This window comes from Scyliorhinus torazame, chromosome 11 (genome assembly GCF_047496885.1).
Source record: "Scyliorhinus torazame isolate Kashiwa2021f chromosome 11, sScyTor2.1, whole genome shotgun sequence".
NCBI lineage: Eukaryota > Metazoa > Chordata > Chondrichthyes > Carcharhiniformes > Scyliorhinidae > Scyliorhinus > Scyliorhinus torazame.
The window spans coordinates 92,665,914-92,692,471 of NC_092717.1; positions in this window are offsets into that span (position 1 = coordinate 92,665,914).

Sequence of the window (26,558 nt, forward strand, 5' to 3'; positions counted from 1 at the left end):
ACACAATGAAGTTTGGGTATTGAAATGACTTTCTAGAGCATGGGAACAAACTTTACACCGACAGACAGATCAGGACGAGATAGAAGCAAACATACACCCACTTAGGACTAGCCAGGACCCAGCATGGATAAACGAGGGTAGACACGAGGGATAGCACCCCAGTGGGTGTGGTTCATTTGGACTTTCAGAAGGCTTTTGACAAAGTCCCACATAAGAGATTAGCGTGTAAAATTAAAACACATGAGATCGGCAGCACGGTAGCATTGTGGATAGCACAATTGCTTCACAGCTCCAGGGTCCCAGGTTCGATTCCGGCTTGGGTCACTGTCTGTGCGGAGTCTGCACATCCTCCCCGTGTGTGCGCGGGTTTCCTCCGGGTGAGGTGGACTGGCCATGATAAATTGCCCTTAGTGTCCAAAATTGCCCTTAGTGTTGGGTGGGGTTACTGGGTTATGGGGATAGGGTGGAGGTGTTTACCTTGTGTAGGGTGCTCTTTCCAAGAGCCGGTGCAGACTCGATGAGCCGAATGGCCTCCTTCTGCACTGCAAATTCTATGATAAGGAGTAGTGCATTGAGATGGATAGAAAACTAGTTGGCAGATGGAAACTAAGAGTAGGAATGAACAGGTCTTTTTCAAATTGGCAGGCAGTGACTAGTTGGGTACCACAGGGATTGGTGCTAGGACCCCCTGCTATTCACAATATATATTAAGGGCAGCACCGTAGCATTTTGGATAGCTCAATTGCTTCATAGCTCCAGGGTCCCAGGTTCGATTCCGGCTTGGGTCATTGTCTGTGCGGAGTCTGCACATCCTCCCCATGTGTGCATGGGTTTCCTCCGGGTGCTCCGGTTTCCTCCAACAGTCCAAAGATGTGCAGGTTAGGTGGATTGGCCATGATAAATTGCCCTTAGTGTCCAAAATTGCCCTTAGTGTTGGGTAGGGTTACTGGGTTATGGGGATAGGGTGGAGGTGTTGACCTTGGGTAGGGCGCTCTTTCTAAGAGCCGGTGCAGACTCGATGGGCCGAATGGCCTCCTTCTGCACTGTAAATTCTATGATAATCTATGAATTCTATGGTAATGATTTAGATGAGGGAACAAAATGTAATATCTCCAAATTTGCAGATGACACCAAGTTGAGTGGGGTGGGGGTGGGGGGTGGGGGGTGGGGGGAGCTGTGAGAGGATGCAGAGATCCTTCAGTGTGATTTGGACAAGTTGAGTGAGTTAGCAAATTAATGGCCTATACAGTATAATTTGAATAGATGTGAGGTTATCTGGTTTGATAGCAAAAACGAGAAGACAGACTATTATCTGAATGGCCATAAATGAGGAGAGGGAAATGTGCAACAAGACCTGCGTGTCTTCGTACACAAGTCACTGAAGGCAAGCATGCAGGCACAGCAGGCAGTAAAGAAGGCAAAGGGTATGCTGGTCTTCATTGCAAAAGGATTCGAGTACAGGAGCAGAGATGTCTTGCTGCAATTAAACGGGACCTTGGTGAGGCCATACCTGGAATATTGTGTGCAGTTTTAGTCTCCTTATTTAAGGAAGGATATTCTTGCTAAACAGGGAGTGCAGCAAAAGTTTACCAGACTGATTCATTGCTTCCCGGCCTTTTGGCTAAAATTAAGAGTGAGGTCAGGTGTAATGTCTGGATCTGGTATGTCTCTCTTGTGGGGACCATGAATTGGATTCAATTTGAATTGGTTTTTGGAGCAAGCAAGGAGCAGGATTAGGGATTTGCTCTTGTCCACTCTGAGCTTTGGCTTTGTAACTCTGATAAAGGAATTTTTAAAAAAGTATATCAGACTGATTCTTGGGATGGCGGAACTGATGCATGAGGAGTGATTGAGTAGGTGAGGATTGTATTCACTGGAATTCAACTGGAGGTAAGAAAGTCCAATGTAGTCATCTTCTTTGAGGGAATAATCTGTTGCCTCTTTTGGATCTTAAGCTATTTGAGGGAAGTGGAATACCTATTTCCACACATCAACTGCTACCATCTACACCTGAGGGTAATGTATGTGCGCTGTGTCCGATGTGTATGACATAGAAGATAATTCAGCGCATCGAGTCTGTTCTTACTTTTTGCTAGAGCATCCCAAAACTGATTCCAGTCTCCCGCTCTCTCCCCGTAGACCTATTTTGATCTGAATCAAATATTTATCCAATTTTTTTGAATGTCTGGCACTCACCCATTCTTATGACAAAGCATTCTATGCTCCATCGATACGCTACTTAACAAATTGTTCTTAACTTCTCTCCTCACTCTCTTCATCACAATCTTAAATTGTAAGCTCTTTGTATTGATTTCCCAATACTATTTGAGCAAATAGTATTTCCCAATGCAAAACCACAGACAAAGATGTATCTTGCTGAGCATGCTGCATTGCTTGCACCTTGACATGAGGGGCTGTAAGAATGTGTGGAATTGCCTTGAATCTAATAATAGCCTAATTTTAAGGGTTAAATCACATTCCAGTTATATAAACTGTTGTCCATGTACTGAACAAGTAACACTGCTAAAAATACCTGAATCATTTTAGCAGTCCACTTGTAATGATAGTGAAGACTGAGACTTTGGCATTTGACTTTCTTTTAGTACTGGCAATCAATGACGCAGGGAAACTTAATTTTCTGACAGAGATGGTTACAGAAGAGAAGTGCAGAAACAGAAGTCTAGGTTTCTTGGCAAGAGTTGGTTACTACAGTCACTGCAGTGACAAACATTAAGAGGAAGCGGTAGCAGATGAGGAAAATAGTTAATAACCTCAGGAAATCTGCCAAAGCATGTTGACCAGCATTGCAGTATATCAAGTAGAAGGCCAAAGGAGGCAAGCTACGTTTTCTTTTAACCTTGTAAACCCTGGCTGAGGTGGCATGATAAATCCCTACAAAATGATTCATTCAAATGCAAATTAGATACTTTTTCAGAAAATAACATGTTGAGATTGAATATGAGTATAATTTGAGACATGGCATAGTAAATGTAGCAGAGGAAAAATGTAACTTTGGACGTATTGTTCCGAAAGTTGTCCACCACTGAGGTTTTCCTCATGTCATCTCTGGGTATGTTGGATGCTAATTGGTAGGTATTTATTGTTATTATTATTCCATAACATTACTGTTCTATCATGCAATGATCAGGATGATAGGAGACAAACTGGATCGAGATTGGCCTTTTTTGTCTCATAATTCTTACATTTCCAAAACAGCCCTTTCTGACATAGATTCACATACTGTACAACAATTTTAATAGCACCTTTAATGTAATACAACATTCTAAGGTGTTTCACAGGTACATTCTAAGGTGTTTCACAGGAGTATTCTAAAACAGGTATGACACCAAGTCACGTAAGGAGATATTAGATCAGATACCAAAGCTTGGTCAAAGAGGTAGATTTTAAGTAGAGTCTGAAAGGAAGAAAGTGAAGTAAAGAGGCAGAGAGTTTCAGCGAGGGTACAGCAAGGTTCAGCGAGGGTATACCAGAATGTAGGGTCAGACAACTGGAGGTCTGGCCACCAATGGTGAACACAAGAAACAGGAACAGGAGTAGACCATACAACCCATCAAGCCTGCGCCACCATTCAATGGTTAATCTTGGATTTCAACTTAACTTTCCCACTTGCTCCAATATTCCTTGATTCCCTGAGAGACCGAAAACCTGCCCAACTCAGCCTTAAACATATTAAACAATGGAGAATTCTCAATCCTCTGGGGTAGATCATCCAAAGATTCACAACCCTTTGAGTGGAGAAATTTCTTTGCATCACAACAATAAATGTGAGGCGCTATATATCTTGAGGTTGTGCCCCCATGTTCTAAATTTCCCAGCCAACAGAAAAAATATTTCAGTATCTACCCTGTCAATCCCCTTTAGCATCTTCCCCAAACAAACTCAGCTTCTTTACCTGCATCAATATACTTTCCTATGGCTTCAACTCTTATTTTTGGATTTCTAAATCTTCCTTTACTTGCACCTTCCTCTATCTTTGTTAGTCTAAATATATGTTATTATGTTTCTTTTATCCTTCCAAACTCCAGAGAATTTAGGTCCAATTTATTCAGCCTCTCATGATAGGACAACTCTCTCATACTAGACCCCAATCTAATGAGTTTTTGCTGTACTGCCTCCAATACAAGTATATCCTTCATTAAATATGGAGACCAAAATTGCACACAATGTTCCAGATATGGTCTCACCCTGTAGCAAGACTTCTTTATTCCTACATTCCAATTATCTTACAATAAAGGCCAACATGCCATTTGCTTTCCTAATTGCTTGCTGTACCTGTGTGTTAACTCTGTGTTTCATGCATGAGCACTCCCAAATCTCCCTCAACATCAACATTTACAAGTTTCATGCCTTTTAAAAAATATTCTGCTTTTTTAGTCTTCTGACCAAAATGATAACATCACACTTCCCACACTCTACTCCATCTGCCACCTTGTTGCCCACTCACCAAACTGTGGATCAAGCCAGTACAGGACCGGATACTTAACATCCTGGTTAAAAGGTTTTTGGTAGAAACAGGTTGGGTAAAAAGGGAAGGGGAATAGCAGTCTTGGTCAAAGATAGTATCATAACCCTTTAACGAGATGCAGTTCCTGAATTAGAATCTATATGACTGGAGGTGAGGAACAGGAAGGGAGCGGTGACCTTGTTTGGTATTTATTATAGACCTCCAAATAGTGGGGAGGAAGTGGAAGAGAGTATTTGTAAGCAGATTATAGAAATCTGCTGGGCACGTAGGGTGTGATAGTTGGGGATTTCAATTACCCTAAGGTAGACTGGGAAAAAGGTAGACTATGGAGCACGGAAGGGGAGAAATTCCTACAATGTGTGCAGGAGAACATTTTGGAACAGTATATTTTCAGTCATACCTGGGAGCAAGCTGTCCTGGATAGGCAGGGCAGATGGAGAAATTTAAGTTGGGAAATAGCGATCATAACATAATAGGATTCAATATTAAGTTGGAAAAAGATAACAATCAGTCACAGATTAAGATCCCATACTGGAAAAGGGAAAATTTTAGGGGTCTAAAAGATGATCTGGGTCCGTGATTGGAAACACATATTTGTGGATAAAATAGTGGATGAAAAATTGAAGTATTTCTTTTTTTAAAAATATATTTATTAAGGCATTTATATATGGGGCAGCATGGTGGTGCAGTGATTAGCACTGCTACCTCACGGCGCTGAGGTCCAGGTTCGATCCCAGCCCTGCAACACTGTCCGTGTGGAGTTTTCACATTCTCCTCGTGTTTGCGTGTGTTTCACCCCCACAACCCAAAGATGTGCAGGCTAGGTGGATTGGCCAATCTAATTTGCCCCTTAATTGGAAAAAATGAATTGGGTACTCTAAATATATTTTTTAATTAAGGCATTTATATATATACATTAAACAAAACCAAAACCAAAAGGAGAAGAAAACGAAATCTCACAACAAATAAGTAACACCCCATCACCCCACCCTCCTTGCCGTTCCCTCCACCCACCCTGCCTTCCCCAAATCCCTTCTCCCTAGCCCTCCCCCCCCCCCGCTGCTGATGTCTTAACTCTCCTTAAAGAAGTCAATAAACGGCTTCCATCTCCCGGCAAACCCCCCCACAGACCCTCTCAAGGAATTCCACGAGGTTGCTCAACCACACCCCCGGCTTCGGCGGCCCAGAGTCCCACAACTCCAGCAAAATCCGTATCCGGGCTACCAGAGAGGCAAAGGCCAAAACGTCGGTCTCTCTCGCCCCCTGGACTTCCAACACCCCAAAAATCACCACTTCTGGATTTGGGGCAACTTTCACCTTCAGCACCTCGGACATTACGTCAGCGAACCCCTGCCAGAATCCTCCCAGCTTCAGACAAGCCCAAAACTTGTGGACATGGTTCGTGGGCCTTCCCGCGCACCACCCACACCTATCCTCCATCCCCTTGAAGAACCTGCTCATTCTGGCTACCATCATATGGGCCCTATGAACTACTTTGAATTGGAAGTGCCTAGCACATGAAGAGGACGCATTCACTCTCCTTAGAACCTCCTCCCATAACCCAGCCTCCACCTCCCTCCTCCTTCCTCCGCAGCTCCTCCTCTCATTTCTATTTAACTTCTCCTATCGGGCTCCCTCCCAATCAATTAATTCCTTATAAATCTCCGACACCCTACCCTCGCCAACTCCTGCTTTCAACACCACCTTGTCCTGCAGCCCCAGGGGTGGCAGGTCGGGAAAGATGGCACCTGCTTCCTAACATAATCCCTTACCTGTAAATACCAGAACCCATTCCCGCTGGGAGCTCATACACCTCTTCTAATTCCTCTGGACTCGTAAAGCTACCCTGCATCCTCGTGGTGCAAATCTATGATTTTCACAAATCGGTGCCCAAACCGAGGCACCCTCCAACCTCAGGTCCTGTTGCCACAGTCTCCACACTCTCAAGGCCGCCACCACCGCCGGACTTGTGGAGTACCTGGACGGCAGAGGCGCCGTCAACAGTGCCCCTAAATTTGTGTCCTTACAAGAGGCTGCCTCCATCCACTCCCACACCAACCCCTCCCCCACTATCCATTTCCTGATCATAGCTATATTCGCTGCCCAGTAATAGTTCATTATATTTAGCAAGGCCAGCACCCCCCTCCCCCACCGTGCTTCCCTGTTCCAACAGCACATTCTTTAAGTGTGAGGATTTCCCCGCCCACACAAATCCCAAAATCAAAGCATTAATTTTCTTGAAAAAGATCTTTGGAATAAAAATCGGAAGGTTTTGGGAGTACTGTCATTTTCACAGTCTGCACCTGCCCCGCCAGCGACAGCGGGAGCACATCCCATCTCTTAACATCCCCCTTCTTCTGCTCTACCAACCGTGCCAGATTCAATTTGTGTAGTTGCTCCCACCCCCGTGCCACCTGGATGCCCAGATACCTAAAGTTTGGCCCCACCACTTTAAATGGCAGCTCGCCCTGCCAGGATCAGGAAAACCTCACTCTTCCCCGTGTTTAACTTATATCCAGAAAACCGGCCAAATTCCTCTAAAATCATAGAGTATCATAGAACTTACAGTGCAGAAGGAGGCCACTTGGCCCATCGAGTCTGCATCAGCCCTGAGAAAGGGAATCCTACCTAAGCCCACACCTCCACCCTATCCCCGTAACCCAGTAACACCACCTAACCATTTTGGACACTAAGGGCAATTTAGCATGGCCAATCCACCTAACCCGCACATCGTTGGACTGTGGGGGGAAACCGGAGCACCCAGAGGAAACCCACGTAGACACGGGGAGAAAGTGCAAACTTCGCACAGGCAGTGACCCAAGCCGGGAATCGAACCTGGGACCCTGGAGCTGTGAAGCAACTGTGCTACTGTGCCTCCCTCATGATCATGCTCATGATCCCCCCCGATACATCCCAGTGGGTCCAATACGTAAAGCAGCAGATCGTTCGCATAGAGCAAAACCCTGTACTCCACCCCCACCCCCCGCACTATCCCTCTCCAACTCCTTAACACTGCAAGCGCTATTGCCGATGGCTCTATTGCCAAGGCAAAAAGCAATGGGGAGAGTGGCTTGTCCTACGATGTAATCCAAAATAATCCGAACTCACCCGATTCGTCCTTACTCTTGCTCCTGGCGCCCTATTCAACAACCGGACCCAATCCACAAACCCCTGCCCGACACCAAACCATCCCAGGACTTCCCACAAATATTCCCATTCTATCCGATCAAAGGCCTTCTCCGTGTCCATAGCGTCCACCATCTCCACATTTTGTCCCTCCGAGGGCATCCTTATCACATTCAATAAGCACCTAACATTCGCCGACAAATGCCTCCCCTTTATAAACCTGGCTGGTCTTCCCCTATCACCCTTCTTCAAAATTAAGGATATTGAAGCCTGTGAAAACAGTGGGAAGCTCCCCCTTCTCCCTCACCTCATTGTATGCCCTTAGCAGCAGGAGCCCCAGATCCCATGTAAACGTTTTAGAAAATTCTACCGGGAACACATCTGGGCCCAGGGTCTTCCCTGCCTGCATCGACCCCATACCCTCCATCACCTCCACCAGTCTAATGAGTGCCCCAAGCCCCTCTACCAGGTCCTCCGCAACCCGTCCAGAAATTGCCGCATTCCCTTTCCCCAGGCCTGGGACTCCGATTCATATAACCTCTTGTAGAATTCCTCAAAAACCCCATTCACCCGCACCAGGTCCAAGCCCAACCTGCCCGCCCCATCCTTCACCTTTCAGATTTCCTTTGCCACCTCATGTTTTCTAAGTTGGTTGGCCAGCATCCTGCTCACCTTCTCCCCATATTCATACACTGCCCCCCCTTGCCCTCCGTAACTGCCCCACTGCCTTCCCCGTTGACACCAACCCAAACTCCATATGGAGCTTCTGCCGCTCCCGAATACCCAGAGTCCGCCACCCCCGCCAACAAGGTTTTATCCACCACAAAGTAATTGAACCGCGAGTACACCCTGTGCACACGGGAGAAGTATGAAACTTCCTTTGCCCTCGGCTTCCCAAACTTCCACAGGTCCACCAACCCTCCTTCCTGCTCCATGAACCCCTTCAGCTCCTACGCCATCGCTGACACCCTACCCGACCGCGGACCCTACCGATCCAATCTCGGCTCGATAACTGTATTAAAGTCCCTCCCCGTAATCAGCCAGTGCGAGTCCAGGTCCAGGATCTTCCCCAACACCTGCCTCGTGAACCCAACGTCATCCCAATTTGGGGCATAAACGTTCACCAGGACCACCGACATCTCCTCCAATTTCCCACTCATCATCATGAACCTTCCCCCCCAAGTCTGCTACTATAAACCCCACTTCAAATGCTACCCGCTTATTTTTCAGCACCGCCACCCCCTTCGCCTTCATATCCAATCCTGAGTGAAAGACTTGGCCTACCCACCCTTTCCTTAGCCTAGTATGGTCCCCGATCTTCAGATGCGTTTCTGTAAACATGCCACATCCGCCTTCAAACTCCTCAGGTGTGCAAACACACGCGAACGCTTGACTGGCCCAATCAGCCCTCTCACATTCCATGTGATCAGCCTGGCCGGAGGCACCCCATCCTCCTCCCCTGACGATCAACTATAACCCTTCTTTGACCAGCCCCCAGCCCATGTCCCGCGACACTCCAGACTAGGGGGCTGGTTTAGCTTAGTGGGCTTGACAGCTGGTTTGTGATGCAAAACAAGGCCAGCAGTGCGGGATCAATTTCCGTACCAGCTGAGAATTCTGAATTATCCCTCTGTGTACCCGAACAGGTGCCGGAATGTGGCGACTAGGGGCTTTTCACAGTAACTTCATTGCAGTGTTAATGTAAGCCTACTTGTGACAATAAAGATTATTTATTTGCCGTGTTCAGCATCCCGAACTTCCCTCCTTCTTAAAGAGGGCAGCCTTGTCCTAGTTAAATCCAGCTCTCCTCTTAGCCAGTTCCGCACCCAGATCCTGGTATATCCGGAGCTCGTTACCCTCCCAGGTACATCTCCTCGTCTGCCTGGCCAATCGCAAGATCTTCTCTTTATCTAAGAACCGGTTTAGCCTCACCACCATCGTCCTCGGCGGCTCATTCGCCTGCGGATTCCTCATCAGCGCCTTATGCGCCCGATCGACCTCCAGGGACTGGTCAAAGGCCCCCTCCCCATTAGCTGCGCCAACATCTTGGCCACATAATAGCCTGCTTCCACTCCCTCGATGCCCACTGGCATCCCCACTATTCTCAAATTCTGCCACCGGCAGCGGTTCTCCAAATCCTCCACTTTCTCCTTAAGCCGCTTCTGAGTCTCCCTCAGCATCCCAACTTTGGCCGCCAACAAAGTAAACTGCTCCTTGTGCTCCCCCACCGCCTCCTCCATTCTCTGGATCGCCTGACTGTGGGTCTCCAGCCTCAGCTCCATACGGTCGATCCCTGCTTTCAGCGGGTCTACCACCTTCGCCGGGTCCTCCTTAGCCTCCCTCCTCCGCTGACTGAACTTTGCGTTCAGAAAATCCACCAACTGCTCCATAGACCGTTGGGCGAGTAGGGTGAATCCTTTACTCTCTGCTATCTTTCCCTGAGTCAAAGAACAAAGAAAAATACAGCTCAGGAACAGGCCCTTCGGCTCTCCAAGCCTGCAGCGATCAATGTACCTGCCTAAACTAAAACCGTATGCACTTACGGAGTCTGTATCCTTCCATTCCCACCCTATTCATATTTTTGTCTAGATGCCCCTTAAATGTCGCTATTGTACCTGCTCCCACCACCTCACCAGTCAGCGCGTTCCATATATTTACCACCCTCTGTGTAAAAACCTTGCCTCGCACATCTGTTCTAAACTTTTCCCCACACACTTTAAACCTATGTCCCCTAGTACTTGACTCTCCTACCGTAGAAAAGTGCATCTGACTATCCACTCTGTCCATGCCACTCATAATCTTGTAGACCTCTATCAGGTCGCCTCTCAGCCTCCGTCGTTCCAGCGAGAAGAGACCGAGTTTATCTAACCTCTCCTCATAGCTGATGCCCTCCACACCAGGCAACATCCTAGTAAACTGCTTCTGTAACCTCTCCAAAGTCACACGAAGAATTTCTTGCTCTTGCAACTCCTTCCTTCTAGATCCATTTCTGGTCCGCGGATCCATCCATCGACCTCACCAGTGGAGCATGACGTTCCTCCGCCACCTCTACACCTTTCTTCTCCAAGACATCCACCCAACAACCAGGGTCGAGCGGGAGCTGCCACATGTGCGACCACTCACTCCATGGCCACCACCGGAAGTGAAAAATGGGAGACTTTCAAAAGAGAGATGAATAGAGTGAAAACTAGGTACATGCCCATGAGAAATAAAGACGGGGTATCCAAAGTTTGGATGACCAAGGATATTAATGATAAAAGAAGGAAGAAAAAAAGAGGTATATGATGCATGCTAGAATAATAATCGCAATAGAAATCAGGAAGATTATCTCAACTGCAGGAGAGAGGATAAGGCTGGAATAAGGAAGGCTAAGAGGAAGATTGCGGAAAGGATGACAGGCTGAGCTAAAACAAATAGCAAACATATTAATGGTAAAAGATGAGTGAAGGATATAGTGGGTCCCATAAGGGACAAGCAGGGCAAGCTGCTCAGTGAAGAGGAGGATATGGCCGTGATACTAAATTAGTACTTTGCTTCTGTCTTTGCCAAATTAGAAGATGGTGTTAATAGACCAGTTGAAAATGTCGGCGTTGAGCAACTGAGCTGTGTGGTGATAGATAAATAAGAGGTGCACTCCAGGTAGAGAAATCGCCAGGCCAGGATGGAATGCATCCTAAATTGTTGAGAGAAGTAAGGGAGCATATTGCAGAGCCATTGACAGAAATTTTCTGAACACAGAATTACTCCCAGGGGACTGAAGGATTGCAAATGTAAGGAATGGGCAAAGAGTAACCCAGAAAACTGCAGACCTATCAGCTTGACATCAATAGTAGGAAAACTGATGGAGGCCATAATACAGGATGAGATAAATATACACTTAGATAAAAATAAATTAATACTAGACAGTCAACATGGCTTTGTCAAGGGTAAGTCTGACAAATGTAATTGAGTTATTTGACGAGGTGACACAGGCAGTGGATGAGGGGAGTGCAATGGGTTGTATATTTGGACTTTTAGAAAGCATTTGATACAATGCCATATGAGAGGTTGGTTAGCAAATTCAAAATGTTTGGGATTAATGAGTCCTTGGAGCACGGATCAGAAGTTGGCTAAGAAATAGGAAACAGAGGGTAGGTATAGATGTGCATTTCTCACACTGGAGACGAGTTGAAAGTAGTGTTCCCCAGGCGTCAGTGTTGGGACCCTTGCTTTTTCTGATTTATATAAATGATTTAGAGGTGGGTGTTGAGGACAACATTTCTAAATTTGCAGATGATATTAAGCTAGGGAAAATAGTGAATTGTGAGGATGACGCTGAACGACTTCAGAGGGACATTGACAGTTTAGCCAAATGGGTAGACACCTGACAGATTGTTGATCCCCAAATTTCTTTCTCTGTCAGTCTGGCCTCAATAAAAGTTGAGACGGATTCGCACGTAAAAAGAAGTTATTTATTTAGCTTGCAAGCTTAATCATCTTACAGAAACGTAAAAGACATCCAGCCTCTTACACCCCAGAAAACGACTGAACTAAAAGACAAAGGGATCTCTGCATAAATCAATTCAAATGGTATCAGGTTTCACATACTCGACGGACATAGGTCAGCCTATGTCCCTCCTGACCTGTTTAATCTATTCTGATTGGCTCACTTCCAATCCCTTTCTCTGGCCCCTATCAATGCAGCATCACTCTCATAGACACACCTCTTCCTGCTTTTTCCATGCGGTCTCAAACCCCTTTGTCCCTAACTGCCAGAATCAAAGTGGCTTATTTCTACATTACATTAACTAGTATCTCTAAAGTAACTATTTTATATCACATTCGTCATTCCCTCCTTTTATCATTCCATGATAACCGAACTATCCAATCCATAGCTACGGTTCCTCATCTAAAAAGATCCGTCGCTGCATTTCCAATTCCTGTCTTAGCCCCCCTTCATCTGCCTCACCCTCATGGATTTTAACAGTTAAATTTTTTTTCCGGTGATTGGGGCGGTGATCTGATCTAGTGCACCCCGCATTCTACCCATCACACATTTAAGGATGGCCAGGCCCACAAAGATGCAGCCGATAGCTACCACTAGATACATGGCCATATTTATCAACCAGTCCTTCCATCCTCCAAATCCCCAGTTACCCCAAGAGCCAGGATCCTGCATCCCGTCCAAGTGATCCCGTATGCGATCCATAAATTTAGTAATGTTAGCGGTCAAGTCCTGAACACCCATGATACACTTGCCCTGTACTATGGCGCATACCCCACCCTCACGGGCCAGAAGATAGTCAAGAGCATACCGGTTCTGCATTGCAAACAACCGTAGCTGAGACAACTCCTTAGTTATTGCCCCGAGGGCTCCCAAGGTTTCATTTCCCAAGATGGTAAGGCCGCAAATAAAATAATTCCGATCACTAACAGCCAAGGAACCCCCCACACCTCCCAGTGTCAATACGCTCAGAATGCCCCACCCGGCTGAGTGGCCCCGGTTGGGTGCAAGAACCTGAGGTTTTTTCCAGTTCTCGCAAAATTCAGCAGAGACTGCCCGGCGTGCTAACTGATTATGCAGGTTCCACGCTGAAGGGCAGGGGACTGTGGTAGGGACTAGAGTCCCTATAGCAATTCGGCGGGGAAATGGGGGTGACAAAATGTTGGTCGCCGTATCATTAAAGAAAAAGTAGTATCCTTGTTCCGTGTGGAGACTAGCATCACAATCAGCATATCGGTTGCGTAAGGACCTCCCAGTAGCCCAGTTTATCCAATTTTGAAATGCCCATTCGGGCCGCCCAGCAATGCGGAAAGCCCTATTCCCAACAGTGATATGAGAGACATTCGCCCAGCCACAGAGGAGCTGGAGGCCGGCGTTCAATGGAACGCAAGTGATGTTGTAACAAACGCATTGGCCAGACGCCTGGGTGATATGGCACCTCCTGTCCGTACAGGTGGGAAACAGACATGTTATATTTGTGTCCACCTCTACCAGCAAACAGCCATATCCTTCACTGCTGAAGCAATTCTCGTACGACCGGGAATCCCTATTGGGAGTGAAGTGGCTAGGTATGTACGCCCTCCACCGTCGCAGCCTATCGTACTGTGAATGGGAATTATCCCGAGGAAGGGGAAGGCAAATAGCCGGTGGTGCTGAATCCGGATCGTAAGGAAGAGTGACTTGCTCGGGCAGTGGTTCGGAATGCTGACAATGAACCACCGTTTGGGGAGTGCCCCAAAGCGGTGAAACAGAAAATAACCTAGACACCGCTGCGGGGTTTGGGTAGCAGACAACCCGTCCCTGGCCATACAGACGGTGGTAAATCTGGTAGAAGAGATTCATACTACCCGGGTTTTCCTCAGTTTGGCCTTTAATTAACTTAAGTGTATCTCCCGGTAACCTACGTTCTAGCTGTACTTCCCTTCTCACACGCCCCGTCCTCTCTCTAGTCCCTTTCTCTTTCTCATGGTCTCTTCCTACACTCTTCTGACAGCCTGATGTTACCTTTATTGTACCACTTTTAACACATCCAAAATCAAATTTACATGTATTCCAAAAACAAGGCAATGTCCATATAATGTTCCCTTCCCATCGCCGGGACCGGTGCAGCTGCTTCATGACACCCGCATTCTCCTTAACTTTGATGACCTTCCATGAGTCGATACCATGTCCTCGTATATGGGGGCAGTGAAGAACATCACCTGTGCATAGGTGATGTATCCTTGTAGATTGGTTGGGGCTACACAGATACATAATATTCCCCTTTTCCATGTCCATCGCCAATAACACGCCAAGCGAAGTGAGGCCAAATATCAGACAGACGATGCGTAGCCACTCCATCATGCTCCACACCTGTAAAATAGCACTGGAGAAGGGAGGCAGGTTAGTATCCGACCTTTTACAGTAGTGGAGATGGACTCAATTTACAGTGATGTAGGTGGAACCAAGCACTTCGCCCCTCCACTTTAACTGCTGTGGGGGTGGTAAGGAGAACTTGGAAGGGCCCGTCCCATCGCGGCTCCGACCCCTTCCTAGTCCAATTTTTGACCATGACATAACTACCGGGCTGGACTGAAAGTGAGCTAGGTACTGGGGCAATGGCTGGTGAGCCGCGCGGACTTGGCCATGGAGTTCCTTGAGCACTTGCGTAAGGGCTAGAACATAGGTGGTCATTTCTTCAGTCATCTGATGAAACTGAACCCGTCTGGGAACCTGCAGGCTCCAAGGAGTTCTAAGAGGCCTGCCATAAAGAATCTCGGCGGGAGAGAGCCGGGCTGGTCCCGCAGGTGTAACCCGCAGCTGGAAGAGGGCAACGGGGAGCAACTTAAGCCATGTCAGTCCCGTGTCTGCTCTTAATTTTGCCAATTTAGTTTTGAGGGTCTGATTGTGTCTCTCAACCAACCCGGCCGCCTGCGGTCTGTAAGGACAGTGTAACTGCTGGCGTATGCCCAACTGGGAGCAAAACTCCTTGTTAATTTGTCCAATAAAATGAGGCCCATTATCAGAACTTAACTGAGCTGGTATACCGTACCGGGGAATGATTTCCCTCATCAAGACTTTAACCACAGGAGCAGCTTTACTATAGATAGTCGGATACGCCTCGACCCATCTGCTGAACACATCCACAATGACCAAAACATATTTGTAACATTGACACCTTTCCAACTCAATGTAATCCATTTGGAGCGTCTCAAAGGGACCACTGGGCAACGGGGTTTGCCCCTTCCCACAAGGGATACCTTTTCCGGTGTTATATTGCTGACAAATCAAACACCGATTACTGATACTTTGGGCCAACCCCTGCATTTTAGGGTGCCACCAAGTGTCCAGCAACAAATCACTAGTCCCTCGAGCCCCACAATGAGTTGCAAAGTGTACACATTCGATGACCCATAAAGCCAGTACATCAGACATACAAGTCTGATGTGCAGGCGTGGTCCATAAAGAGGAAACAGAATCATATGTACAACCTAACCGTTTCCACATTTGTTTATCACTCTCGGGAGCGTCCTCCTGTAACCTTATGACGTCTTGGATGGTTGGCATTGGCTTGTCAGAAGCAGACATATTCATAGTAGATCGTTTAGTCTGACTTAACATTTTAGGCACCATCACTTGCTGAATTTGTGCGGCTGTGCGCGCTGCACGATCTGCTCGTTCATTACCAACGTCAACTGGGGTTGTACCATTCGTGTGGGCAGCGCATTTAATAACGGAAATCTGCGCTGGCAGAAGGAGGGCCTGCAGTAGGTCATTAACTAAACCCCGGTGGGATATTTGACCACACATAATCATGTCAGGTTGTTCTGACGAAATGTCACTCAAATCGCCCCTTATTGTGGTAGTTTCCTGAATCAAGGCTAAACAGTCGTGGCCAGGTGCGTCTTCATGGACAGGGGGACCACTAAGAAAACAGGCTGGATTGATAGTGGTACAGTATTTAAATGTCAGACGTGGATTGTTCAAAAGGTATATCTCATACCTATTCTGACGAGCTGCGGTAAGATGCTGACCATTCGCCCCATATCCCTGGCATGGTACTGGTCATGGACCTGACGTGTAATATGAGGGCTTACCGAAGTTGACTGTGGCCATAAATGTGGTGATATTGTAACAAAATCGGCTGTACCTTCTTTTCCCGTGACTGTGGCTGTAACCTTGACTGGCCATTCGGTCTCAAGTAATGGCCGGTATTTGTCCTCCAACTCCCTGTTTCGTCCAGTTCTGTCATAGGCCAGGGTAACGTGATGCAGTGACTGTTCAACGTCTAACGTCCACCACTGGGGGGGTGATAGAAATATAGCACTGTTGTCTCATCCTCCTCTTCGCTGATCCACCCACCCAAAGTCACTATATTGGAGCTCCTGCTGGTAAACTACCATTTCTGCCGCTTGTTGGGGTCGCAGATCATCCTTTTTCATTACATACTCAGTCTTAACCTTTGTAACTGAGCCTCCTTCTTGGCCTACACCCTCCTTCCAGTAAAATCTGACTGCCCTTGCCATCTGGGAAGGGTCGTTCTCTGTCCAATTCATGTTATTACATTTCACAGCAGTAACCACAGAAGGTGGTAGGCAATGCATTAACATAGCACACTATTGAGGGGAATTCTGACCATTTTGATACAGCAAATCGCCTGACTGCCCCCGGTAGATTTCATTAAAACGCTCCAGAAATTCCTCTGGCTCGTCAATCTTCCTAGGTTTTAGGTCTAAGATAACAGAAAGATTTATGGGCCTTTGAAATGTGCTATTCAACGCATTCAAGATCTGTGTCCTTCTTTTCTCTATTTGCTCTCTTTTTTTAAAACTTAAAAATGTTTGAAAATTCAAATTGAATTACTGCAACTTGCAAGCTTAGCTCTGATCTCAACTCAGAACTAAATTTACAATTTGCTTAACACAAACTTGTGTAACATTTACAACTTAATTATTTCTTTATCTTAATAATTTTTCTTTTAACAAGTTTTTTTTCTTTTACATACACAAAAGTATTAGCAAAATCAACTATCATCTCCAGATTGACACTTTTTAAAATGGTGTCCATGATCTTCTTTAAGTTTCTATTAATCTCCAGATAAAATGAGATAAACCTTATTTCAAGTAAGTAAAACTTAAGATTCTGGCAATTTCAATCAATTGCTTTCGAAAATAATAACTTTTATCAAAGAGGTGGAGAAACCCACTGGTTTCCTTTAATTAATTCAAAACGTAACTTTGCTGGTGTTCACTGACTCAAAGGAAAGGTATCCGATTACACTACGGCTGCTGCTGTTATCTCAAAGCCTGAGTGAGAAGCACTGTCTGTTTTCAACTCCGCCTGCTGCTGTTAACCCTTTGAGAGACTTCTGCTTCAACCAATATGCAGCCTTCCTCACAATCTCAACTAGACCTCGGAACTTTACAGTCCAAGGAGACAATTTTAGCTTAATCAACTATATATTTAAAACACTCACACATAGAGTTGAACCATCTTCAGATTTAAAAACAGTTATACTGGACTGAACCTCCATCTATTGAAGTCCCATCAGCCCCTGAACCCATATAATAGACTGAACCTTCATTAATGAAGTCACATCAGCCTCTGAACCCTTATAATAGACTGAACCTTCATTAATGAAGTCACATCAGCCTCTGAACCCTTATAATAGACTGAACCTTCATTAATGAAGTCACATCAGCCTCTGAACCCATATAATAGACTGAACCTTCATTAATGAAGTCACATCAGCCTCTGAACCCATATAATAGACTGAACCTTCATTATTAAAGTCCCATCAGCCCAAAACCCTAACCCAAGCCGAAACAACAATATGAAATCCCATCAATTAAAGTGCTAATCCCCAGACTGACCTGTGATTTCGTCGAGGCGGTCTTTCTGTGCCAACCGCGAGTGACCAGACTAATCAGACGATAAGAAGAGGGGAACAATCAATGCGCGGTCGTTTTCCAGTTCTACATTGAGGGCCCTTTGTTCCCCATCCTCCTGTTCATAATCAGTCTAATTCTGATTTCGCAGTTGGATCAGGATCGCCCAGAGAAATCCCGGTTTTCGGCACCAAATGTTGATCCCCAAATTTCTTTCTCTGTCAGTCTGGCCTCAATAAAAGTTGAGACGGATTTGCACGTAAAAAGAAGTTATTTATTTAGCTTGCAAGCTTAATTATCTTACAGAAACGTAAAAGACATCCAGCCTCTTACACCCCAGAAAACGACTGAACTAAAAGACAAAGGGATCTCTGCAAAATCAATTCAAATGGTATCAAGTTTCACATACTCGATGGACATAGGTCAGCCTATGTCCCTCCTGACCTGTTTAATCTATTCTGATTGGCTCACTTCCAATCCCTTTCTCTGGCCCCTATCAATGCAGCATCACTCTCATAGACACACCTCTTCCTGCTTTTTCCATGCGGTCTCAAACCCCTTTGTCCCTAACTGCCAGAATCAAAGTGGCTTATTTCTACATTACATTAACTAGTATCTCTAAAGTAACTATTTTATATCACATTCGTCAAGATGAATATCAATGCAGTTAAATGTGAGGTAATGCATTTTGGTCGAAGAAACATGGGGAGACGATATATAGAACATAGAACATAGAAAATACAGCACAGAACAGGCCCTTCGGCCCACGATGTTGTGCCGAACCTTTGTCCTAGATTAATCATAGATTATCATTGAATTTACAGTGCAGAAGGAAGCCATTCGGCCCTTTGAGTCTGCACCGGCTCTTGGAAAGAGCACCCTACCCAAACTCAACACCTCCACCCAACACCAAGGGCAATTTGGACATTAAGGGCAATTTATCATTGGCCAATTCACCTAACCCGCACATCTTTGGACTGTGGGAGGAAACCGGAGCACCCGAGGAAACCCACGCAGACACGGGGAGGACATGCAGACTCCGCACAGACAGTGACCCAAGCCGGAATCGAACCTGGGACCCTGGAGCTGTGAAGCAATTGTGCTATCCACAATGCTACCGTGCTGCCCTTGAGAACAAATAAATCTACACTATATAATTTTACCGTAATCCATGTACCTATCCAATAGCTGCTTGAAGGTCCCTAATGTTTCCGGCTCAACTACTTCCACAGGCAGTGCATTCCATGTCCCCACTACTCTCTGGGTAAAGAACCTACCTCTGATATCCCTCCTATATCTTCCACCTTTCACCTTAAATTTATGTCCCCTTGTAATGGTTTGTTCCACCCGGGGAAAAAGTCTCTGACTGTCTACTCTATCTATTCCCCTGATCATCTTATAAACCTCTATCAAGTCGCCCCTCATCCTTCTCCGTTCTAATGAGAAAAGGCCTAGCACCCTCAACCTTTCCTCGTAAGACCTCCTCTCCATTCCAGGCAACATCCTGGTAAATCTTCTTTGCACCTTTTCCAAAGCTTCCACATCCTTCCTAAAATGAGGTGACCAGAACTGTACACAGTACTCCAAATGTGGCCTTACCAAAGTTTTGTACAGCTGCATCATCACCTCACGGCTCTTAAATTCAATCCCTCTGTTAATGAACGCGAGCACACCATAGGCTCAATGGTACAACTTTGTAAGGAGTACAGGAGCAGAGGAGCCTCGGGGCTCAAGTGCATAATTCTTTGAAGGTGGCCAGGCAAGTTGAAACAGTTGTTAAGAAGGCTTATAGGATCCTTGGGTTTATAAATAGAGGCATAGAGTATAAAAGCAAGGAAGTGATGCTACACCTCTGCAAATCATTAGCCAGACCACATTTGGGGTATTGTGTTCAGTTCTGGGCACCTTATTTATTAGGAAGAATGTTAAAGCCCTGGAGAGAGTGCAGAGGAGATTTAGTAGAATGATACAGGAATGAGGAATTTTAGATACAAGGAAAGATTGGAGAAAGTGGGCTTGTTCCCCTTGAAGCAGAAAAGATTAAGAGGGGACCTTATTGAGCTGTTCAAAATTATGAAAATTTTTCAGAGAATAAAGGTCACTGTTTCAACTAGTTGGTATGTCAGTGACTAGGGGTCACAATTTCAAGATGGTTAGCAAGAGAGCTAGGAGTGAGATGACGAGGAACGTCTTTACTCAAAGAGTTGTTGGGCTTCGGAATGCACTGCCTGGGAGAGTGGTGGAGGTAGATTCCACAGGAGGTTTCAAAAGAGAGCTTGTCACATATTTGAAAGGAATTAATTTAGAGAGCTATGGAGATAGTGCTGGGGAATGGGGCCAGCTGGAGAGCTCTTTTGGGAGCAACTACAGACACGATAGACCGAATGGCCCCCTTCTGTGCTGTAAATAATGAAACAATAACAAAACAAATGAATTTGCAGGGCTATGGGGAAAGGCCTGTGGCAATGGGATTTGCTGAGTTGATTTTGCAGAGACTCAACATGGACATGATGGGCCGAATGGCCCCCTTCTGTGCTGTAAATAGCGAAACAATAACAAAACAAATGAATTTGCAGGGCTATGGGGAAAGGCCTGTGGCAATGGGACTTGCTGAGTTGATTTTGCAGAGACTCAGCATGGATGCAATGGGCTGACAGGTCTCCATCGCTGTGTAACCATTCTATGATTCGATGATTTTGAAGTTTTCACAGTCAAACTACAGCTACATAGTGCTCATGCTCTAATGTCTTTGTGGACAATAGCTAATTACTTACTTACTAATGCTCTACTAACCCTAAAACATAAAGAAATTGAAACTGGATCAAAGTCTTTGTTAAATATAAATGTTATCTAATCAAAGTAAAGACGTTTGATCCTCGTTACATCATGAATTGAAACATCCTTTGATACATAAAATACATAGAAAAAAAGTGCTCCAAATTTTAACTCAGTGGTACTGTAAAAATGCTATTAATTGTTTTGAGACGTTAGCCACTGGGAAAAGAATAGTTTAAAACACCTCCTTATATGTTACTGCAGCTTAGACTAGCACAAACCTTTTACATTAGAGCACCCACCTCAATAACAAAACGTCGTCATGTGTTTGTCAGGGGGGTCCAAGTGATTCTGTAGAATCTGATAGGTTAGTCTTAACAGAAACTCCCTGAAACCTCGACCAAAGACTCCTTTCCACAAAGCAACCTCTAGTGGGCAAATTAATGAATTGCAACTTCTCGCCGCCAAGGAAAAGTCTACATAGTAGCTTTGATACCAATTACATGCAAATTATTAAAATGAAAACAAAATAAAACAGAAATTGAGCATACTGGGTGTGCTGCATTTTACTAAGTTCACATTCTGAGCAGCTAAGCTGCTCTTTCTTTTTAATGAATATCCATCAATCCACTAAATAACAATGGTTATGGAATAGCCTACAGAAAGGTGGCAGTGTGATCACAACCCAATCTGGCAAGGTGACAGAGAATGCCAATGAGGAAATTGTCAATGAGAAGAGCACAGTTAATACAAACATTCACAGAGGACATTGAAGTTGTTGGCACACCAAGAACCCCAAGCTAGGGAGACAGTGATAAAGCCTTCTGCTTTAGAGTTGTGGAAGGGTATTCGTGGGTGTGTGGCTGATTGTAACATGGATTCTGATGGGCATTTCTAAGCTAATATGAATGTAAAAATTATTAGTCTGTTGTATTTTTGCATTATTCTCTTCCTTTTATTAATTCCTGCACTTCATTTTCTGTAACAGTTTAAGTCCAATAACATCCTTCATTCAAAGCTTAATTCAAAGTTGACTGTAAAACTTCAAAAGTATGTGAAGAGAAAGAATTGGTGAATATATATGTAGTATATGTAGGTCCCTTACAGCCAGGACAGGGGAATTTATAATGGGAAACAAAGAAATGGTTGATTAACTAAATATATATTTTAAAACATATAATTTTGCAAAGACATGTGACAGGTCAGAAAATTGCACAGAATATCAGGAACAGCAAAGAATGAATCAAAGATTAATAAGGAGGGAAAAATTACAGTACAAGAGAGAGTTATCCAGTAATATAAAAACAGAGAGTAAGAGTTTCTTATCAATATTAATTTTAAAATAGTTTTATTCCAAAATGTTTAGCTGTTTAGCACAGGGCTAAATCGCTGGCTTTGAAAGCAGACCAAGGCAGGCCAGCAGCACGGTTTGATTCCCGTAACAGCTTCCCCGAACAGGCGCTGGAATGTGGCGACTAGGGGCTTTTCACAGTAACTTCATTTGAAGCCTACTTGTGACAATAAGCGATTTTCATTTTCATTTTTCAAATGTTTTCATTATTACAAAATAAATCCACGTTAAACAACAAATGCGTAAAGGTACAATACAATCAAGAATTATCAACCCTGCTAAACCCAACCTTTCAACATATAACTAAAAAAGATAATAACCCTCCCCCCAACAGCTGAAAAACAAAATGAATGGCTGCCATCTCAAATGGAACCCATCTAATGGTATACTTGATCTTCTCTAGGTATAGGAACTCCATTAAATCACCCAACCAGGCCAAGGCACTGGACGGTGCAGGAGATCTGCACCGCAGCAAAACTCACCTCTGGGCTGTCAATGAGGACATTCACCTTCACCCCTGTCTGTAGCACTGACATGTCTGAAACCCCGATAATGGCCACCAGCGAACGAGGCTCCAGCTCAATATCAAGAATCTCTGACATGGCATTCAAGAAGGAGACCCAGAAGCTTTCAAGTTTAGGACACGACCAGAACTTATGGGTATGATTCGCCGACCCCCGAGAACAACTTTCACACCTACCCTCCACCCCTGAGAAAAAAACACATCCTCATCTTGGTCAGATGCACGACCTTGAACTGAATCAAGCTGAGCCGAACACATGAGGAGGTAGAGTTGACCCTGTGAAGATCCACACTCCACACCCCACCCCCATCAAAAACCGGACCCAGTTCACCCTCCCACTTCCTCTTCACCTCATCCAAAGGAGCCTGCTCAGCCAACGGGATCTGGCCATAAGTGTCCGAAATCTGTCCCTCACCCACCTCGGCCAGAGATACGATGCTACTTAAGAGAGAGGGTGAAGGTGCCAAGCGAAATGAAGAAAACTCCTTACAAAAGAAATTGCGAACCTGGAAAATTCCTGAATAATAATAATAATTGTTTATTCAAGGCTGCTTCAATGATTCAATGTGAAAAGTCCCTAGTCGCCACATTCCGGCACCTGTTCGGGGATGCCGGTACAGGAATTGAACCCGCGCTGCTGGCCTTGTTCTGCATTACAAGCCAGCTGTTTAGCCCACTGTGCTAAACCGGCTCCCTTAGACCTTGGGAGTTGGAACTTATCCAACAGCTCCTCAAATCTGACAAACCTACACTCCCCAAACCTCTCCAGCCCCTCCTTCCCCCATGACCTGAACTTTGAGTCTAAACCTGCGGCGCAAATAAATGATTCCCACAAATTGGGTCCAATAACAACATGGAGCCAAGCTTAATATGTTGTCTAAACTGCCTCCAAATTCTCAGCATGGGACCCACTACTGGACTTGAGGTAGATTTTACCACGGAAAACGGAAACAAGGCTATTACCAAGATCCCCATTACAAGTGCCCACCTCCATCTGCCCCCCCATATAGAATTTGGATCCTTGAACCACCCCAGCACTTTTTCAATATTAGCTGCCCAGTAATAAAATGGCATTTAGGCAAAGCTAAGCTACCCGACTCTCCCTCGCTCTGAAAAAATGCCCTACGAATAATCCTCAGGGTGATCTCTCTTCCGTGTGCTCCGACTTGTACAGGTTTCGATAAAAGGCTACAAATGCAGCATTAACCTTTGAGGGGGCAAAAACTAACTTGCCATCCGAGTCCTGTTGAGAGTTGTTCAAATTTCATCTGCAACTTTTTCTTCTTGCCAGCAACTCCGGTGTCGGGGCAAGCATGTACTGGCGGTCCACCTCAAGGATGGAATCCACTAGCCGCTGCCACTCCATCCTCCCAGTCCTTTTTTTGTGTGACTTGTAGGAAATTACCTCTCTCCTAATGATTGCCTCAAGGGCCTCCCACAACGTAGAAGGTGAGATAGACTCACTTTTGTTAAACGTAATGTACTTCCCACTGGCAGAGGACATACGCTCACAAAATCCTTTGTCTGCCAACAACGCCATCTCCAATCTCCACGGCGGGCATTGAGAAGGACCCGGTTCTAATACCAAATCCACAAAATGTGGGGCATGATCTGAGATCACAATTGCTGAGTACACCACTCTTTTCACTCCATGAAGAAGAGACCCAACCACCACAAAAAAGTCTATCTGAGGGCAAACCTGATGGACATGTGAGAAAAAAGAAAAGTCCCTATTACTTGGATGCAAAATCTGCCACGGATCTGCCACTCCATCTGCTCCATAAAAGCCAATAATGCTTTTGCTCCCCCTGATGGAATCAGAGACTAGGCCTCGATTGTTCCAATCAAGGGTCTAAAACACAATTCAAGTTCCTACCCAAAATAACCTCCGAGTCAACAACAGAAACCAGTAACTAGCTAATAAAGGCTCTATCATCCCAATTTGGAGCGTACACATTAACTAGGACCGAGTTAGCCGCCCAAGATCCACAGATTTTTTTTTTGAAATATTTTTATTAGCATTTTTAATATTATGTACATTGCCGTTTGTTTCTATTTACTGTACAGTACACAGGTTTTTCTTATGTCTATCTATTTACAGTTTGTCACCATCTGGCTCAGCGTACAATCCTCCTTCCCCCCCCCCCCCCACTAGGCCCCCCTACCTACCCCCCCTCCCTAGCTCTCCTCCCCTGATGCCCTTTATGCTTGTTCTGGGGGCGGGTTCTCCCCTCCTGGGTTCCTCCCCTTATTCACCTTTTTTCCCGCCAATTTTGGCCGTGCCCATCTTGTGGATGGGGGTGGGGGGGTGTATTTGATCTTCTCCAAGTGGAGAAATTCCGATAAGTCTGCCAGCCAGTCTGCAGCTGTGGATGGTGCCGTTGATCACCAGCCGAGGAGGATTCTTCAGCGTGCGATTAGGGACGTGAAAGCAGGGCAGCATGGTGGCACAGTGGTTAGCATTGCTGGCTACGGCGCTGAGGACCCAGGTTCGAATCCCGGCCGTGGGTCACTGTCCGTGTGGAGTTTGCACATTCTCCCCGTGTCTGCGTGGGTTTCACCCCCACAACCCAAAGATGTGCAAGTTAGGTGGATTGGCCACGCTAAATTGGCCCTTAATTGGAAAAAGTAATTGGATACTCTAAATTTTAAAAAAAAGGAAGTGAAAGCTAGGACATCGGCCCTGTTCCCCATGTGTAGCTCTGGCTGCTCTGACACCCCGTAGATTGCCACATTTGAAATGAAAATGAAAAATGAAAATCGCTTATTGTCACAAGTAGGCTTCAAATGAAGTTACTGTGAAAAGCCCCTAGTCTCCACATTCCGGCGCCTGTTGGGGGAGGCTGTTACAGGAATTGAACCGTGCTGCTGGCCTGCCTTGGTCTGCTTTCAAAGCTATCGATTTAGCCCTGTGCTAAACAGCCCCCATTTGGACATGGCTTCACCCTCACCCCCACAACCTTGGACATTGCATTGGAAAAGGCTGTCCAGAACCCAACAAGTTTGGGACAGGCCCAGAACATGTGGGTGTGATTGGTCAGACATCTCTGGCACCATTCACATTTGTCCTCCACCTTTGGGAAGAACCTGTTTATTCGGGATCTGGCCAGGTGTGCTCTGTGCAACACTTTGAACTGCATGAGGCTGAGCCTTGCGCAGGAGGAGGTGGCGTTGGCCCTGCTCAGTGCTTCGCTCCAGTGTCCCCAACCCACTCCTGTCCCCAGTTTGTCCCCCCATTTCCATCTGATCTCGTCTAATGGTGTTCGGGCCCTGTCCTGTAGCTGTCCATATACTTCCCACAGACTTCCCCTTCCTCACTGTCCGTGTTCATCAGGTCCTCTAATAGTATAGTCTCCGGGGCCCTGGGGTATCCCACTGTTTCTTTGAGGAGGAAGTGTTTTATTTGTAGGTGTTTCATTTCCTGTCGGTAGTTCCCATTCCTCCATTAGTTTGTTTAGTGTTGCTAGTCTGTTTCCGATGTGGGAGTCCCTAACTGTCAGCATTTCCCCATCCTGTCTCCATTTTTTAAAGGTTGTGTGTAGCATGGCTGGTGGGAACCTGTGTGTTTCCACAGATGGGGGCCATGGGGGACATCTTGGTCAGCCCGAAGTGTTGTCTTCATTGGTTCCACGTTTTCAGTGTGCCCGCTACCACTGGGCTGGATGTGTATTTTGCTGATGGGGATGGGAGTTCTGCCGTGGCTAGGGCCCGGTGGGTCGTCCCCTTGCAGGAGGCTTCCTCCATCCGCACCCACTCCGAGTTGGCTTCGTGTACCCATCCCCTCACTCGTTCTGCTTAGTCCACCCAGTGGTAGTGTTGCAGGTTTGGTAATGCCAGGTCACCCTTCATTTTCCTCCTTTGCAGTGTTGGTTTGGGGACCCTTGGATTTTTACCGCCCCACACACACAATCGCCATGATTAAGCTGTCTATGTTTTGGAAGAAGGCT